This window comes from Alligator mississippiensis, chromosome 8, assembly GCF_030867095.1.
Source record: "Alligator mississippiensis isolate rAllMis1 chromosome 8, rAllMis1, whole genome shotgun sequence".
NCBI lineage: Eukaryota > Metazoa > Chordata > Crocodylia > Alligatoridae > Alligator > Alligator mississippiensis.
Window position 1 is genome coordinate 71,604,237 of NC_081831.1, and position 17,073 is coordinate 71,621,309.

Consider the following 17,073-nt stretch of genomic DNA (forward strand, 5'->3'; position numbering starts at 1 on the left):
GTGGGTACAACTTCTTATCCCCCTGGGCTCACACCTGCTTGCAGGGCTATTGCGCCGCACAGCTCTTTTAGGTGTGAATATTGCCTTCATCTCATGTTTATAGCCCATGCCATGCTATACAGACCCCGCAGCTCTTCTTTTCACGCTGCTCTAAGGCTCATAGAATTGTAAAAAATGGAGATGGGAAAAGAGCTGTAGGGTCACCCAGCCAATCTCCTGAACCAAGGCAAGATTGTTCCTTATGTAATGCCTTCTGTTCATTGATTTTCCTAGGACATCCTTCCTCAGTTCCTCTGTTTTCATCACAGACGGTTATTACCTTTGAACTATGTTCTCTGTTAGGTAAATTAGGGATTAACATAAAGTGCATTTGATCCTGCAAATTATAAGCATCTGTGGCCTTATACGCATTCAAACACTCTGCAAATCTGCTAACTGCACACACTGCGTGAAGGAAACAGCATTCACAAATTCAAATCACTGCCCTGTTGATAGCAGATAATGAATCAGCTCCACTAGCTCATTCCACAAAAGGGAAGCTGGTAAAAGGTTTCCACCCAATCACACCCTTGGTCATGCACACTAGTCCTACTAACGTTGCGCACAGCCATCGAGTGCCGTGTTGTGTGCCTCTCCCTGTGCTTGACCAGTTAAGGAGGCAATTCTCTGAATGACTGAGTTGGAATTAATTGCATGCTGGAGGTCTTTTGTTTAATCCCCGCTATTGGCCAAAATGCCAGTTGTCACCCAGACCAGTGGTTTATCACAGTCCTTAAAAAATTGGACCACGTGTGGTAAGGCTAAAGCAGTAGTTCTCAACTTTTTTAGACTCGAGGCCCTCCTCAAGAGACTCGAACCACCCCTTCCTTGGAAAATGCCAGCTCTTAGTTTTCATTTGTTTATTAGACAACAGGAAATAATAGAACAATTATTTTATTGCAAAGAACCCAAAATGGGCCCCCACAGTGTGCTCATACTGGATTAATTCAGGAAATGTCTGGATTCCTATTTGAAAAGTTTGGGTTTATGATGTGAATTGTTTTTGCACATGTAACAATGCTAACATGGCCTTGCACCCTGTGGCACCCTTTAAAGGTTCTTAAGGCACTCCAAGATGCCACTCTAGACAGAGTGCTGCAAGATCTTGGTGGAGAATCATTGGGTTAAATGTACAAATCCTATTGCTTATATATTCCTTTCAAGCCCAAAACACGTGACGAATATTATCTAGTTAATTCTTATAACATCCCACAGAAGGAGACATTAATGTCCAGTTTATGGAAGAGATACTTGAGTGGGAAAGTGACCCAAGATCACACAGGAAGGCATTCCCTGTGCAAAAATTAAGGCCATAGGAAATGCCAAAGCTTTAATCACTAGACTGCACTTTCCTCTGAAATGCCCTGTTGTGAACAGGCTGGTAAGAGCTGCAGACAGATATGAATGGTAGAGGAAACAAAAATACCCATGCCCTTTATGAGCCAGCAACTCCTAATACTTTTCTGACTACTCACATTTCTGACACCCCCATGGTGGTGACACTTTTGCCGTGGGTCTTTCCCCCAAAATGTTGCATAACATTTTTCCAGTTTTATCCTCCTTGGCTCTCCCTCCTAGTGGCACTGCTCTCCTCCATCACTGCATGTTTTCTCTCTCCCATTGCAGCTGTGCTGTAGGCTGAATGCCATCTGTCAGCAGACAACATGCAAGAAGGAATGAAGTTCAGCACCATGAATCTTAGGACAGAAGAAAAAGTAGGCAGGGTTGGAGAGAATAAGGACACGGGTCGCCACAAGACACCGGAAGCATGGATGCTTGGTCCCCAAATGAATTTGAAGATCTACTCCTTCCTAGTTACAATTTAAAATATATCTTTGTCCAAAAAGGTATACATGCATTTTCCTTTTCATCCAGTTTCTTCTTCATATAGTCCCTATGATTCAGGTTAGCAACATTAGCATTTGGTAAGTCGCTGCACCTTTCTTTTGGAAGGTAGGTACATAATCATGACACGAGGTGTAACAGCCCAAGGCATCCCTGCTACTCCTGACCAGGATTCTGGATAACCACAGAGATGGCTGCTTTTATCCTACCCAGGTTTTACAGTGTGCCCAGTCTATTCTGGGATAGGACTTTGGGAGTTTAGTTAGTTTTGTGTGAATATTAATATACCGCTAATAGTTTACATACTTCACTAGGGAGTTTCAGTGTCTCAATTTAATGAGTTCCATAGTAACCTAGGTCATACCAGATGCTTCCCCAAACCTTACCTAACTAGCTATAATCAAGATTCGGCAGCAGAGTCAGAGCAGCACGTTTAAGCAATTTTTAGCAATTTGGGCCAGTGGGGAATTCTGATCACTGTCTACCCTAGGAGAAGACAGCAATGATTTATAATTAGATAAAATGTTCCAATTGTAATGTCAAATAATGGATTTGAAAAGGGCCATGGAATTTGGGACACAACGTGCATGGAGTTCTTTCTGACTGTTAATAGTCTGTACTCATGGCAATAGTACAAAGCAAAGGCAAAATTCATACCAGTGTAAAGGGGCTTGTGAGGGCTCTGCTGGCATGAATTCCACCCTAAACGTACAAGGATGACTTGATCCTTTTTGTAATTTCCATTTCTTAATTGCAAGGGAGAACTCCAGGCAGTGTACTACTGGCACTTATTGTGCTTCTCCTAACACCATCCAAAGCAAGCTATAATTGCCAAGAAATGTACTGTCTATTGTGCCTTGCTGCTTAATTTTTTTTACTACAAGAAGAACCTTTCAGCTAATCAGAATACAAAGCTCCTCTATGGTTATTTCCTCATAAAATAGAGGAGACGCAATTAACTGAACTTCATGTGAATGCCAGCATTTTGATTAGCTAACCTGATTAATTCTAGAGGATACAGTTTACAGATAGAGTGATAGTGGAGACAGAAACAAAGGTGAAAGGGGATTAAGATAGGATATGGAAAAACAGATGGAGTCAAAGGAAAGTACAGTAGCAAAAGAGAAAGTATGAATGTGAGCAGAATATATAGTTTGGACCAAAGAAGAGTAAAAGGGCACAGTAAAAATAGGATATAATTGTGAGTGGGAATAGGGAAAACCAGCTATACCTACCCTTTTATAATACAACTGTGGCAGCATACAATAAAAGACAACACACATGGAAAGATTATACGAAATATCTTGCTATACAGTGTATAATAAATCTGTGGAATTTCCTGACACAGAATATTCTTGCAGAAAATAGCTCAGTATGTTTTTAAAATAGGGTTGAACTTTTAAATGAATAGAATACTAAATCTTGTCACATTAGCTAGAAAATATCTATGGGGGTATCAGCCTGTTGCTGGCTATGCATCCGTCAGTCAACTACCAGTTAACCAAATGATTCCCTGCTGAGATTACTCCTTTGTTAAATGATACATTAAAAGACAAGGAGGCTATTAAATAAGACCAAATAGACTTTTGTTGTACAGAACTAATAATTCATTACATTAACAGAAAAGAAAGAAACACGATAAAAGTATGAGGCACAAGTGTCTTACCCAAGCATCCTTATTGTATTTCCTTAAGGGGCCACAGAGCACAGTAGTGAAGTATCTGTTCATTTTCAAATTTATTCAGCAACTGAATATCTGAGCAAATAACTTTTATAGCCTAGGCAAAATGGGTGAAAGTTTTAGATTCATAGTTCTCAAGGTCCTTGACAGCCCATTCAAATCAGTTCCACAGGGATCTGTGGGAGGCACCAGTGGCCACATCTACACAAGATACAGACTGTGCAGTTGTAACTTGGGTTACAAGTATTAACAAGTGTTTATACAAGTACTACATGACTGCACAGTAACCTGAGTTACTGTGCAGTAGCGCTGATGAACGTCTTTTTATGATGAATGCCTTTTTATGATGCTACCGTGCAGTAGCCTAATATTACTGCGCAGTAGCATCATGTCATGGTTTTTGCCATGTGACGTTACTGCACAGTAGTGTAGGATTACTGTGTAGTCAGCATCTCATGTAGACATGGCCAGTCAGACACAACTTAGCACCCTGAGAGGATGATTTGGTCCCTAAGAGCGTAGCTCCTTATTACATTAGGGCTTCCTATATTGGATGGTGCTAACTGACCCATAAATTAATTTCCCTAATATGTTTAACAGGTTCCATACTAATAAGGGGAAAAATTAAATTAAAGGATAAAAAATTAAATAAACACTTTGGTCCTTTGTGCCTACCTTAGGGGTTTTGGGAAGTTTGGTTGAGGCCTTACCATATGTATACTATTCAATTAGAGGAATATACAAATGGTATACAATTACATAATTAATTATTATTAATATACTTACATTACCACATACAATTTTTCAATTATTTTAATTGTAATGTACCATATTTACTTGAACACAAGACAAGGTTTCCCCACCCCCCAATCATCATGGGGAAAAAAGCCCCTTGTCTTATATTCGCACACATGGAAACCTCATTAAATGCATTGTCTATCATTAAACTGCTGCCAAAAACAGCATGTGCTCAGTAATGGAAATCAACTATGAAGTTGATTAAATGCAGCCAACACTAAGCATGACTATAAAATACATGGCCCATATGGAAATCGCGTGCGTGTCTGTCTGTCCCTTAAAGAAAACAGGCAGTTGCTTCCTCAGGAGGAAATGAGCACTGGGCCTGAAGGTACTACAATACCAGGCTGGCATTTGGAGAGGCTGGAGCAAGCTCTAACACCCTCCCTTGATGTAAAGAATGCTGTTATGAACCGGGTTTTTTTGGCCCTTAAAAAAAATGGACAAGCATTTCCTCCACAGGAAACTGGTACCAGGCCTGGAGATACTATAATGCCAGGGCAGCATGGGGAGAACCAGAGCCAGCCCCATGGGCGATGGGTGCCTCCCGAGTCTGGTGGGGCACCAGATTACTGATGGAGGGAGGTCCCCCAGCCGCTGATTTCTGACTGGGGGGCCATCCCCCCATGGCTGATCATTGACTGGGGGGGTGTCCCCCAACATCCAATCACCGAGCCAGTGGCGAAACTGGAAGTACACTTCCACTGGCACTTCCAGTTTTGTGACTGGCACTTCCAGGGGGTGCACGGCCAATCTCAGGGGGTGCACGTGCACAAAAATGTACCCCCTATGGATTGTCAATGGCTATCCCTGACACCCTCCCCTTGGTACCTGATGTGTCTAGTGCATCAGGCAGGACCCTGGGATGCACGGAGTCCAAATCCCCATGGAAGAAGCAAGGAAGAGACCAAGGTCTTGGCCTACATGGATGACCTGACCATCTTGTGCCAGATAAATGTGCTGCAGAGAGAGCCCTGTGGCACAATGAGGTCTACAAGGTGGCAGCAGGGGACAAGCTCAATGTGAGCAAAAGCACCTGCCTGGCCATGGGTGAGGTTGGGGACCTGGAGTCCCTGGGGGTCTCGGTCCTCCGCAAGTGAGTCAAGATCCTCGGAGCAGAGTTCAACCACAAGTTGAGCAGAAAGACAGCCTGAGAGAAGGAAGAGGCCAAAAATTGCTTGATTTTAGTCAAAAGGCTGAGCTAAGGCACAGGTCAACACAACACAGCTGAACAAGACATATAGTAGTAATGTGCATCAAGTGCACCCCCCTCAGCATCAACACTTTTAAAGGCATGGTAAGCTATTACACTGCATATATTTCAACTTTCTCTTCACTCCCACAGCTGAGCCATGCCTTTCTTTCCCATTTCCAATGATACCTGTTTCTTCACCAGTCATAAATGTCTGGCAAACACCACCAAATGGGGCCCCAAACAGTTCATCCCGATCCCTCTGTTGCCCTTTCTCTCAGCCTGTTGAGTATTAATTTGGCCCCCACCCTCCACAAGGTGGAGCCAGACCAGGTCACCCTGCCACTTATCTGCATATACATTTTTGGAGGATCCTGGGACTCTTAAGAAGAACACCTGGTTTGTCATGAGCGGGGGCTAATTAATATATGAATCCTTTGTGGTGGGTATCTGGAGCACACACACATACTGGGCAGTGCTGAGCTGTGGGGATACCATGGCTTGAAATGCTGTCAACTCCACTGGGTTGAACCCAATGAATTGTGTGGTAAATCATGAGCCTGTGTCACCATAATCCCATGATTCATGATTACCCGTAAGGTAAAGAAGATTTTTTTCTCTTGATATATTATTGGACTTTGTGATGCATTATAGAGGCTACGCTTTCTTTGATGAATCTTGCATAGATCACTGTTGGAGATACAGGATGTGAGACTGAATTAATCATTGGGCTATTGTTGTTATTTATTGCTAAGTACAGAGAAATCCTGAGATCCTGGGACCATTGAAATCAATAGGAATTTTGTCCCTGACAGCACTGGGTCAGGTTTTCAACCAGCATGTCCTGGGATAGCAATGTTTCTAACAAACAGGAATTTTCAACGCGCGCATGAGCGGATGGCCAGGATGAAGGGAGTTCTGCACTGTCAAAGTGGAAATCAACTTGTAGATAAACATATTATATTAATGTATTATTGGAATTGGTTTAGTCTTGGCAAAAGTAGGAATAATTCCTGCTAGATTAAATGGGAACGGCTGTCACTTACAACAGAATTTAATTTGATTACAATTGCATCGAGGAAAATACTGATGTTCACATTTGGAAATAAATGCTTCTCTAAATGCTCTTCTTTTGCCATGGGTGTGGCATAGGTATGCTTCTGTTACCGCAAAGTTCTTTCAGTTTTACAACCCAGGACATATTAACCAATTCGACTGTAGGTTCAGTTATCGGGAATCTTGGATGTGTCCCTGGTTCTGCTGTAGATTGTCTAGGCTTAAGTTCCAAAAGCACTGTCTAACTTTGGGGCAGCCAGCTTTAGAAACCTACAAACTGATTTTCAAAATGGGTGAACTGTGTTGCCTCAGGCAGCCCCTTGGAAAACTCAGATTATCAATGACTGATGTTTGAGGCATTTAACCACTTTTAAAAATGAGCGCCCACATCTCTAGCCTTTCTTGTTCTCATTTTCCTCATCTGGAAAATGGAGATATTAATAGGCCTTTGGGAAACTTAGTTGAAGAAAGTTTGGAATCACATTCTGTGATCCCTGGTGGTAGAAAAGCAGAGTATTATTACTTCCCCATAATGTAGAAACAATTTATATTAAGTTCTACCTTCTGATTAACTGTATGCTAGGCACAGGTGGCACAATGTTGGCTTACAGTTCTAATTTAAAACCTTACCTTTTTAGTGCTCATGTCTATTTATTACCTAAACAAACAGTATAACAAACCAACAGGTAATAGTATCCATTATACATTGTTAAAAAATTTTTCACTGTCTCTCTCTTTCTCAAAACATACATCCACAGATTTCCATGATCTTGGGAATAATTATATCCTGTTCTAAAGCACTTCAGTCTCTGCTCAGTATCCAAGTATTTTTGTTTCTGAATATTTCATTTTTATGTGCAAGGATTTAAGGAGTTCCTTTAAAAAAAAAAGTCATTGCATGGATTTACATTGTGGTCCTAGGCAATGCTCACTACAGGTGATTGTGAAATGCTTGCTTTTTTTTTCACCAGTATGCCTGCTGTAGCGCTGCCTTGGTCACCTACCTATTCATAGATGTTAGGGTGAATAGGTAGGTGGGCTTTATAGGTTGGCTTTTTATATGATTTCATTTACAAGAAAACTATCAGATTATTTATTATCATAAAGGTCTTGCCTAAGTATATGCAATGCATTGCTATAAAAAACTGTTTGTGTTTGGATGTAAACTCTCCTTGGCAATAGCTGCAGACATGACCAGAATGGATAATTGAGCTACTCTGATGCTAGTACATCTGTAGCCAATTGCCTTGCTTACCGTACCAAGGTTACACTTACATCCTGTTAAAACAATGTACAGTCCTGTTCCACCTGATGAGAACAGTATAGCACAAACAATTTGAGTAAAATGGCAGAACAGGATAGGGAACTGTAAGTGTACGTCTTCTGACTGGAACACTGTACCATGTGAGGAAGGCACTAAAGCAAAAACCGCAAGTAAAGGCAGATATTGGGACAATGAAACTATACCGCTAAAACAGCAGTTAGTCTGAAACACTGGGTAAAAAATTCACCCTTCCACCAAAGGGCCCAACACAAGTTGCTTAATCTTTTTTTGAAAGATTTAACTGGAATACAGAACTTGTATTGGCATGATTTACGCTTCTGAACTGAGTAGTGCCATTGCCTTTAAATGAGACTGATTATAAGACTAAGGATAATTCATGAGTAACATCAAGTCCATACTGAACACTTTACCTGATACAAATGGCATGTAGCTTACCAAACCCTGGAATCATATAAAAGAACCTCAGGTATTCAGGGGCCTATGCAAAAAGAAGAACTGGTTCCTAGCCTCACTTGCTAAAGCATGATGCCATTGCTGTCTGAGAGGTCTTTCTTTTGCTTGCTGGTCTTTTGGGAGCTGGCTACCCTGAACTCCAAGGAACTCCTGGAAACATTAATTATGCAAACATTTTGGTCAGCTGGGTTCATTTAACAGGGAACTTGCCTATAAGGAACCCTTCTCTCACTACAGAAATATATAAGCCTTTGGGGGAAAATGTTACTTATAGCCATGTCAGACTGAAGTTGTGAAAACACCAGATCCAACTGATAGTAAGACAGTAGAATGCCCCTACTCAAGTTTCATTACAGTCTTTGGAAGCTGGCCCCGTTTCTTTACAGCTTTGGTGTAATTGGACTGCATGTCTGATGAGTCTTGAAAGAACAAAGAGACTGTAAAACACTGATCAGACTCTGAACAGTTCCCTTCTATTCTGCTAGATCATGAAAAATCGAGAGCCAATTTTTATAATCACTTTTCAATAATTGTTTAAAATGACTTTGTATTTTGTTCCTGCTACTTACCACATTCTTGAGTACAGTGTGAAGGTTTAATCCAAAAGCACATGAACAACTTTAATCAAAAGAATAGTCCCAGTGATGGTAACAGAATTGTTCTTGTGAGCAATGGTATTTTCAAAAAGGATCTCAGGAGCAGGCTCTTACCTCTCACCGGAGGTACACATCTACATGAGACACTTAACTGTGAAGTAGCATAGCTTACTGTGAAGTAAGCATGTGCGTCTACACATGCACATGTGTACTATGCAGTAAACCTCACTAATCATGAGTAAATTTGCTACAGGCAAATGCAAGTACCAAATTTACTTTTGATTAGTAACGTCACAGTTGTGCTCACATAGACAACTGACTGGGAGCAAATTGCTCCTGGTTAGCTGTCCACCAGGAGTGGGACCTTGCTCCCTGTTCCCAGGAGCTGCCTGCTGCCAGGGTAGGCTCTGCCACCAGACCCTGGGAGGGGACCATGTCCCCCTGCCCTGGAAGCAGGGAGCTCCAAGTACCCTGCTCCAAGATTGTGATTGGGAAGCAGGGGCTGAGAGATCTTTATCTCTCAGCCCCCACTCTGCCATCACGATCAGGGAGTGGAGGGCTGGGAGATCCTTGTCTCCCAGCACCAGTGTCATGGTTACAGAGCTGGTGCTGGGAGCTAAGGATCTTCCAGCCTGAGCCCCGTGACTGCGGAGCTCAGGCTGGGAAATAAGTGTCTCCCAGTGCTGGCCCCATGGTCACAGAGGTGGTGCTGGGAGCTCCCTGCTGCTGGGGGCTGGGGAGCCTGTTCCCACCCCCAGCTCCATGAGCCCAGAGATGGGTGAGGAACAGGCTGGGGAGCTGCTAGCTGCCCCACTGGTGCACAGGGGCAGGGGGCTGGGACCTGCCCCTCTAAGCCCCCTGCACCGCTCTGGCAGGGCCAGGAGCTCCCTGCTGCTGGGACAGGAGGACATTGTCCCTGCTCCAGCAGGAGGCAGCCCCCAGAGGCAGGTTGTAATGTCCCAGCCCCAGCCAGGGGACAGCTGTCTCCTGGTCCAGTGCTCCTTGCCAGCCTCCTGGTGGCAACCTAGATCTCTCCCTGGTGGCAGTAGGCACCCCAGGAAGTGGGAGCAGTATGCTGCTCTTAGCAGCAAATCTGCTCCTGCTTCCCTGCATACGTAGATGCCTGCCTAGGAGCATTTTCTTGCGAGTAGTTTACTCACGTGGAAACTGACCCTGGATCAAATGCATGTGTAAACACTTCCACTGTAGTATATCACAATATTCACCGTAGCTCATTATTAACCTTCTTACTCAGACAAAATTCCTATTGAACAGAGTGCTACTTTTGTGTGAGAAGGGCAAGCATAATTTGACCTACTAGTATACATCTTGTTGTCAGTAGAGTTGGGACAATTTACAGCCACTGAAATTCTGTCTTATTATGTTTAGCTCTTAAGTATCTTAAAAGGAATGAAGAGTCAAGGCTTCTTTCTCTTCTATGACTCTGGCTGATAATGATTTTAAAAAACCTTCCTTAACAGATGACAGGAAAATAATTGGTTTATCATGCAACTCAAGGAAGGTCATCCAAGACTTTTTAGAGAAACTCGTTCAAGCAAGATTCATCTTACACCACTGACAGGAAGCCCACCCACATTTTCAGGTAAACATCCTAAAATCAGAACGATTCAAGACTCATTTTATTTAAAATATCTTATATTACTGCTGTAGGGCTTCATCCTACTTTCGTTCAAGTGACTGAATTTTGGGCGTTTATACAGGTGCTCCAGGAGTGGTGTCGGGGGCAGGGAGAGGGGGATGCTCTAATTAAAGTGCCCGGAGCGTCTTGTGTATCAGCACCCCCATGCTGAAAAATGGTGGCAGGGATGCTTTAACTAAAGCTTGTCAAAGCAGCTTTAGTTAACGCACCCCACTGCCGTTTTTCAGTGTGGGGACGCTAATATATGTGACACTGGAGTCTGCCGGAGCACAGTAATTACCATGCGCCAGCGGATTCGATAATTTCAGCGCATCAGAGCACCCTTGCTGCACATGTATAGTTGCCCAAATAAATAGCAAAATTCCCATGGATTGTGATGGGAACAAGTTTTTATTCATTAGGAAGTTTGACACTAATTTGTATGAAAAGAGGATTAGGATCCTACGTTAGGAATTGCTTCAATGCAGTCAATGGAGTTATACCTATATAAAAGCAAGATAAATAAAAAAGAATCAGGCCATTATCTTTAGTTCAAGTTACAGTAAGTCAAACTGCTCCTACCACTGAGGTGTGTTTTTAATGCAATGATACATGCACAAGCTCGCACACACACACACACACACACACACACACACACACACCTGAAAATGTAAAGCCTTAAACCTACATTAAAAAGCCTAATTATTATTAGTATATAACAATGTTTTCATGTTTTATAAACCGTTTAATCTAATAAAACAACTTTGGTTTGGTTTTAACATGATGCAATACTGAGCTAGCGCCTGCAAATTTGAAAGCAGAATTGACAAATCTATTTTATTGTATGAGCCAAGCAAAATACAGACTACAATGGTAAAGGGATTTTAAAGGTTTTCTTTTCATTTTTAATCTGCTGTTACTAATAAAATGGGAATTTTTACTTATATTAATGTTAGTGTACCATTTAATTTAGATTACTTGATACTGAAGATATCTGAAGGATACAGTATTGACATTTTAATGCATATGCTATTAACTTTGTATTGCCTAAGACTATGAGATTCTTACTCAATCTATCTATCTATCTATCTATCTATCTATCTATCTATCTATCTATCTATCTATCTATCTATCTATCTAATTTTTTTTGAGTCAGGAAATAAAAGGTTGACTAGCTCTGGAAAGTGACACACTTAAAACATATCTGGCAGACCCTAGCAAAATCTAAAGGTAATGTTTTGTTACAATTTTTAATTTGCATGTTTCTTAGTACTGATGGGGCAGCTGTACATTGTTGTATTAGCTCTATAGAACTGCTTAAACAATCTGCAAAAAAGATAATAGCACTTTGCTAAAGAACACTCAGTGAGTGCCTAGTTGTTCTCCGACAGGAAACATGTGCAGCTTGGAGAATATTATATCCATATAACAGTGCCATAATTATTCCGGAAGAAAAAGTTCTCCCAACAGCTGTTCTGAACATGCTCTAGTGTGAGAATACTTGCAGTAAGAGCTGGCCTTAGGGGTTGGAGGACTGCCCAGTGTACCATGATCGGGGGGTGGCAGGGAGGGCATCACACACCCACACACACACAGACACACACACAGAGCAGCACTCTACCCCTGCTCTGCTCTGCCCACCCCCCGGCCTCCAGCCGCTGCTCACGGGGAGTCAGGCCAGGCAGTGCAGGTGGCTGCAGAGCACATTTCCTGTCCCCAGTGATGGGGCCGGGGAGACACCCACAGTGCTGGGGACCAAGTTGAGGATGGGGCCACCTCCCTGGGCAGCTGTGCTCTCCCTTCCCTTATTGCCCCCCATCCCTTCTCTACCTCCCCACATGCCTCTGACTTGGAGGGGGGGGTAGGGATGGGGGGGTGCCAAAATACAAGTTCACCCAGAGTGCCATTTTCCCTAAGGCTGGCTCTGCTGGCACTGGGAGATTTTGATTTGTAGGTGTCAGCATACCTACACTGGACATTACTGTGGCCCACATGATATGCAACTCCAGAGCCCAAAATTTAATAAACTACCAATTTGGCCTGTTACAACTTTTCTCCCCCATTCACTCCTGGCCCCACATTTGGAGTTCTCAGTGCCAAAATTCAGAAAGTAAAACTTTAACTAAATGGCAGGATTCCCAATGGCTAAAATGAGGCCAAATTTAGCCCAGAGGGTATAAAGAAAAGAAACACTGCAATGTGGCTACATTTACAAGTTACTGTGAAACTGCTAAAATCAAGTTTTTGCTTGAGTTTTATGGTGCTATGTACAAGCTAGTGTCTGACAAAATAATATGCAGCACTGCACAATGTTGTTGTCAGGTGTAAGCACAAGTTAGTTTGCGTGTGTGTGTGTGTGTGTGTGTGTGTGTGTGTGCGCACCCACATGTGCATGTGTCAACTCAAGCATTGAATTCAAGTTTTTTTTCCTTTTCGTACAATATAAGTAAGCACCATATTGTAAACAGAGCCGTACGTTTCAGGGAGCAGACCTTACCATGTAATTGATTCTGGCAAGGTCATGGAGCAGCAGTCAGTCTATGTGTAATTAATTTTATTCTTCCCTTCCCCGTTCTAAATATTCTTCCATGAAATAGGTGACAGCTTCTACATATGTTTTGGGCATCCCCTAAAAGGAAGTCTCGGGCATGAATTTTCTTTTATGCAGCAATTATTTGTACACTTGTATTTGAAATCCTTGCTTTCAAAAATTCGTTCAGCCAGAGAACATGGCTTAAAGACCCAAAAGTACTCACGGTAAACTACAAAAGGAAAAATAGGGTGTTTTGTGATACTTTTTCTTTCTATATAATATACAAAAAAGCCTGAAAGATTTTGCACTACTTGAAAAAATCCTGTTCCCCTCCCCTCTCAAATAATCACTCTTCCCCTTGTTTCTTGCCTTTTTAAACACTAAGAATATAAAATTTAATTGTACCTGGTTTTTTTCTGTAGGGACTCCCTCTTAGCTATAGATAACTGTAGTGAGAGCTCTCTCAAGTCAGGACAGTGAATCTTTTTAAATAAAAGTTTCCTCCTATTTTTCTGGGGGATAGTTGTGTTAAGCAGGCACTTCCAAAAACAAACAGAAAATGATGAATTTTGAACTGTGTCTGACTAGTAATCCCTTCCCTTCTCAATAAATCAGCTTTCACGTCCTGGAATCTCGTGATGCTAGAATTTGATCCAAAGCCCATGGAAGTCAATCAGCATCATGTCATGTCATCAAGCTTCGGTAGGTTTTATACAAAACCTTATTGTCTGGCTTTTTCTTAGGTGTCCATTTTTGTTTTCAAGCCATCCATACATTCTTCAAGGAACACAGACACGCGTGCACCCACACATAGATTTGATGTTACTATTTGCTGCTCTAAACAAAAGATCTCAGAAACTATCTGTCCTTCTATACATGTCAGAACAGACCCCAAACAGGATATGGATACTTTTTCACAGGTTAGTTTTAAAGTACAGTCCTAATTTGAAAAGCAGTTAAAAACACCCTCTCTTAACTCAACAGGACTGCCTCCTCTGGCCAGATTCGGGCACCCATAATTATGCTGAGTGAGTAGCATCTGACTCTGCAATTAGTCTCATTGATATCATCCAACCCATAAAGTTGGTTTCTAATTAAATCCACAAAAGCAAGACAAGTCAAAATTGATGCCAAATGTTCTCCTATTAATCAACCACGTTTAGCTATTGTAGAGGGTTACTAAGTAGTGACTGATCTCATAATATATTTCTTTGGTGCTGCGATATTTAGGGGCAACGGGGTGAATAAAGGAAGGTATGCAAACACATAATTTCAGACTTAGCTTTGAAATCTTTTCCTTTTGTGTTATAAGGCAGGCCTAACACATTACTTTGATGTACTATAGTTTTTTTGCAGTCTAATCTACACAATAATTAACTCCAACTGATCCACTGCAGTGCTTTTAGCAAAGTGTTGGGGCCTATTAAATTGGACCAAAAATACACCATTGCTTTCCTTATTCCTAACATAATTATGCTGCTGAAAAAAAAAGGCAAGCAGAAGAATGCAAAGGCATCGCTAAATGAGGCTCCTTGGTGCTGTACATTTCTGGAGTGCTGCTCTACAGTGTCAAACTATTAAATACATAAGAAAAGCAACACGCTGGAAATACCCTGGTTTGCAAGCGTTTGTTTCCATTGCTCCTTAGGAGAGTTGTTTGCTGTCAAAAGCGAAAGTGAAGGGTAGAAGTGCCAAAAGGTGTGTCTTTAATATAGAGGGACCCTCAGGCTCCTTTCCTCCTGGAGTTTTAGTCCAAACTCCCCACCCACCTTCATGGAAACCCCTTAGGCCTGGATTTACAAGTGTTCTGAATCTCACTTGTACGCGCTTTGACTATAGGGGGAAAGGGTGTGGATTAGAAAGCAGACTTAATTTCAACCCAGGTGAAAATGCAGCTAGAAATGGAATAGCAGACCTTAGGTTTTGATACTTCCCCAGTGCTAGCCCATGATGCCTTGGGCCTAAATTCTCTTATATATCACTTCCCACTGGCTTCCTGTACACCAAAAGCTATCAGTCATTTTACACACGCTTGGTCACAATTTAACCCTCTACTTGGCAGAGTCCCAGACAGCCTGAAATGTAGGTTCAAGTAAAAAGGTGCATTAAGAATGGCAGTGGGGGTGGGTTTTCCCAGTGCTCTCCTTTTCTGGGAGTCAGAAATGGGATAGGGATAGAAACCAGCTGTTAGGAAGTCCCACTTCCTTACTTGGCTGGTGATCCTTGAGAATTTTTCAAACATAAGGAATGAAAGCTGGTCAGTGAGAACCCCGAGCATGGCAAACGTCCAACAACCACCCCTGTGGTTTATAAGCTCTCTCTTTACTTGATATGCTGTTCAGTCAGCAAGCAATGAAAAATCTCCCTTGCATACTTAGAGATAGGTAAGAAAACTTTCTCCTTCTTCCAGTCAAGGGACTCGAGCAGATTAGTTGTCTTCTAAAGGCCCTAGCTGTCCTAGGCAGGATCAAAAATTATAGGTCTTCATCAGCTTGAATGAAATAGGAAATCCTTTCCACAGTGCATCTAGAGGTTTGCACCTGGCTAACAGCAGCTTCTGAATAGGCCAGTAAGTACAGATGAGACCTAGGCAATCTAACTAGATAAAAGGAGCAACTTGCGGCCTTTCCATGATGCAGGATTTGGGGTATTTTTTTTGCCTTTCCATAGTCATTCCTCCTCCTCCCTGCCCTATGGTATTTTACTGCCTTGGCAGGACCTCCCAAGGACTGAAGGAATAGGAGTCCAGGGACCAAAAGCAGCAGCAGAAGCTGCCCAGGTGGCTGCTCACTCCCCAGATTGCACATTTTACTACCTGCACCATTATCGTGGACTCTCTCCCATGCTGCCATCTGCAGAAGCAGTCCCTGGACAATTCCAGTGAGCCACTCCATGAACTGGGACAGTGCCTATTCTGTGAACTGGGACAGTGTTGCCTGTCAGGAAAAGAGTGAAGAGGGTTGGTGCACTCCTGGTATGCATTTCAGAAGCGGACTGTACTTTGCTTATGGGGGCAGATTCCTATGCATCTCCTGTCTTTGTACTTCTTATTCCTTACTGATTTATTTGCATCCATCTGGGAGGCCTTCAGTGGTTTTCAACATGCTGTGACTTTAAAATTTTATTTCTTAATAAAACGAGTCTGGTTGCACAGTATGTTGGGAAGTGAGCATGCATGAAAGAGGGAAGAGGCAGGAGGCTATACCTAACACTTTTATCAAAGTATCAGATTCCTTTCAATCACATAAGAACAATAGAAAATGAAATTACATGCATACTACAGTAACACATAAATCGAGGGAAACCTGTACTACATCCCATTCCACCCTCACAGCATCATATTCCCACAAATATGTCTCCCTGAAGTACAAGCCTGCAAGGTCTCAAGGCCTCACTTATTTGATCTGCTTAGAGAGGCTGGACACACTTTCTGATTGCTTGTACTCGGGCTGTAAACCAGCAGTATCTTAAGCCCACACCTGGTGCCAATTCTCATCCTATCATGCATTAGCAGGTGCATCAGGAGCAGGTCCAGGGAGGTGATACTTCCCCTCTATGCAGCATTGGTGAGGCCATAGCTGGAGTACTGCATCCAGTTCTGGATCAAGAGGGATGTGGATAACCTTGAGAGGGTCCAGAGGAGGGCCGCTCGCATAATTAGGAGCCTGCAGGTAAGGCCCTATAAAGAGAGACTGAGGGACCTGGATCTCTTCAGTCTCCACAAGAGAAGGCTGAAAGGGGATCTTGTGGCCATTTACAAATTCATCTGAGGGGTGGGGGTGAGTGCGGGGCAGAGAAAAAAAATAGGAGATGCTCTGTTTACCAGGGCACCCCTTGGAGTAACTAGGAACAATGGACACAAACTGACAGAGAGCAGCTTTAGGTTGGACATCGGGAAGAACTTCTTTACAGTAAAGGTTGCCAGAATCTGGAACGGGCTTCCAAGGGAGGTGGTG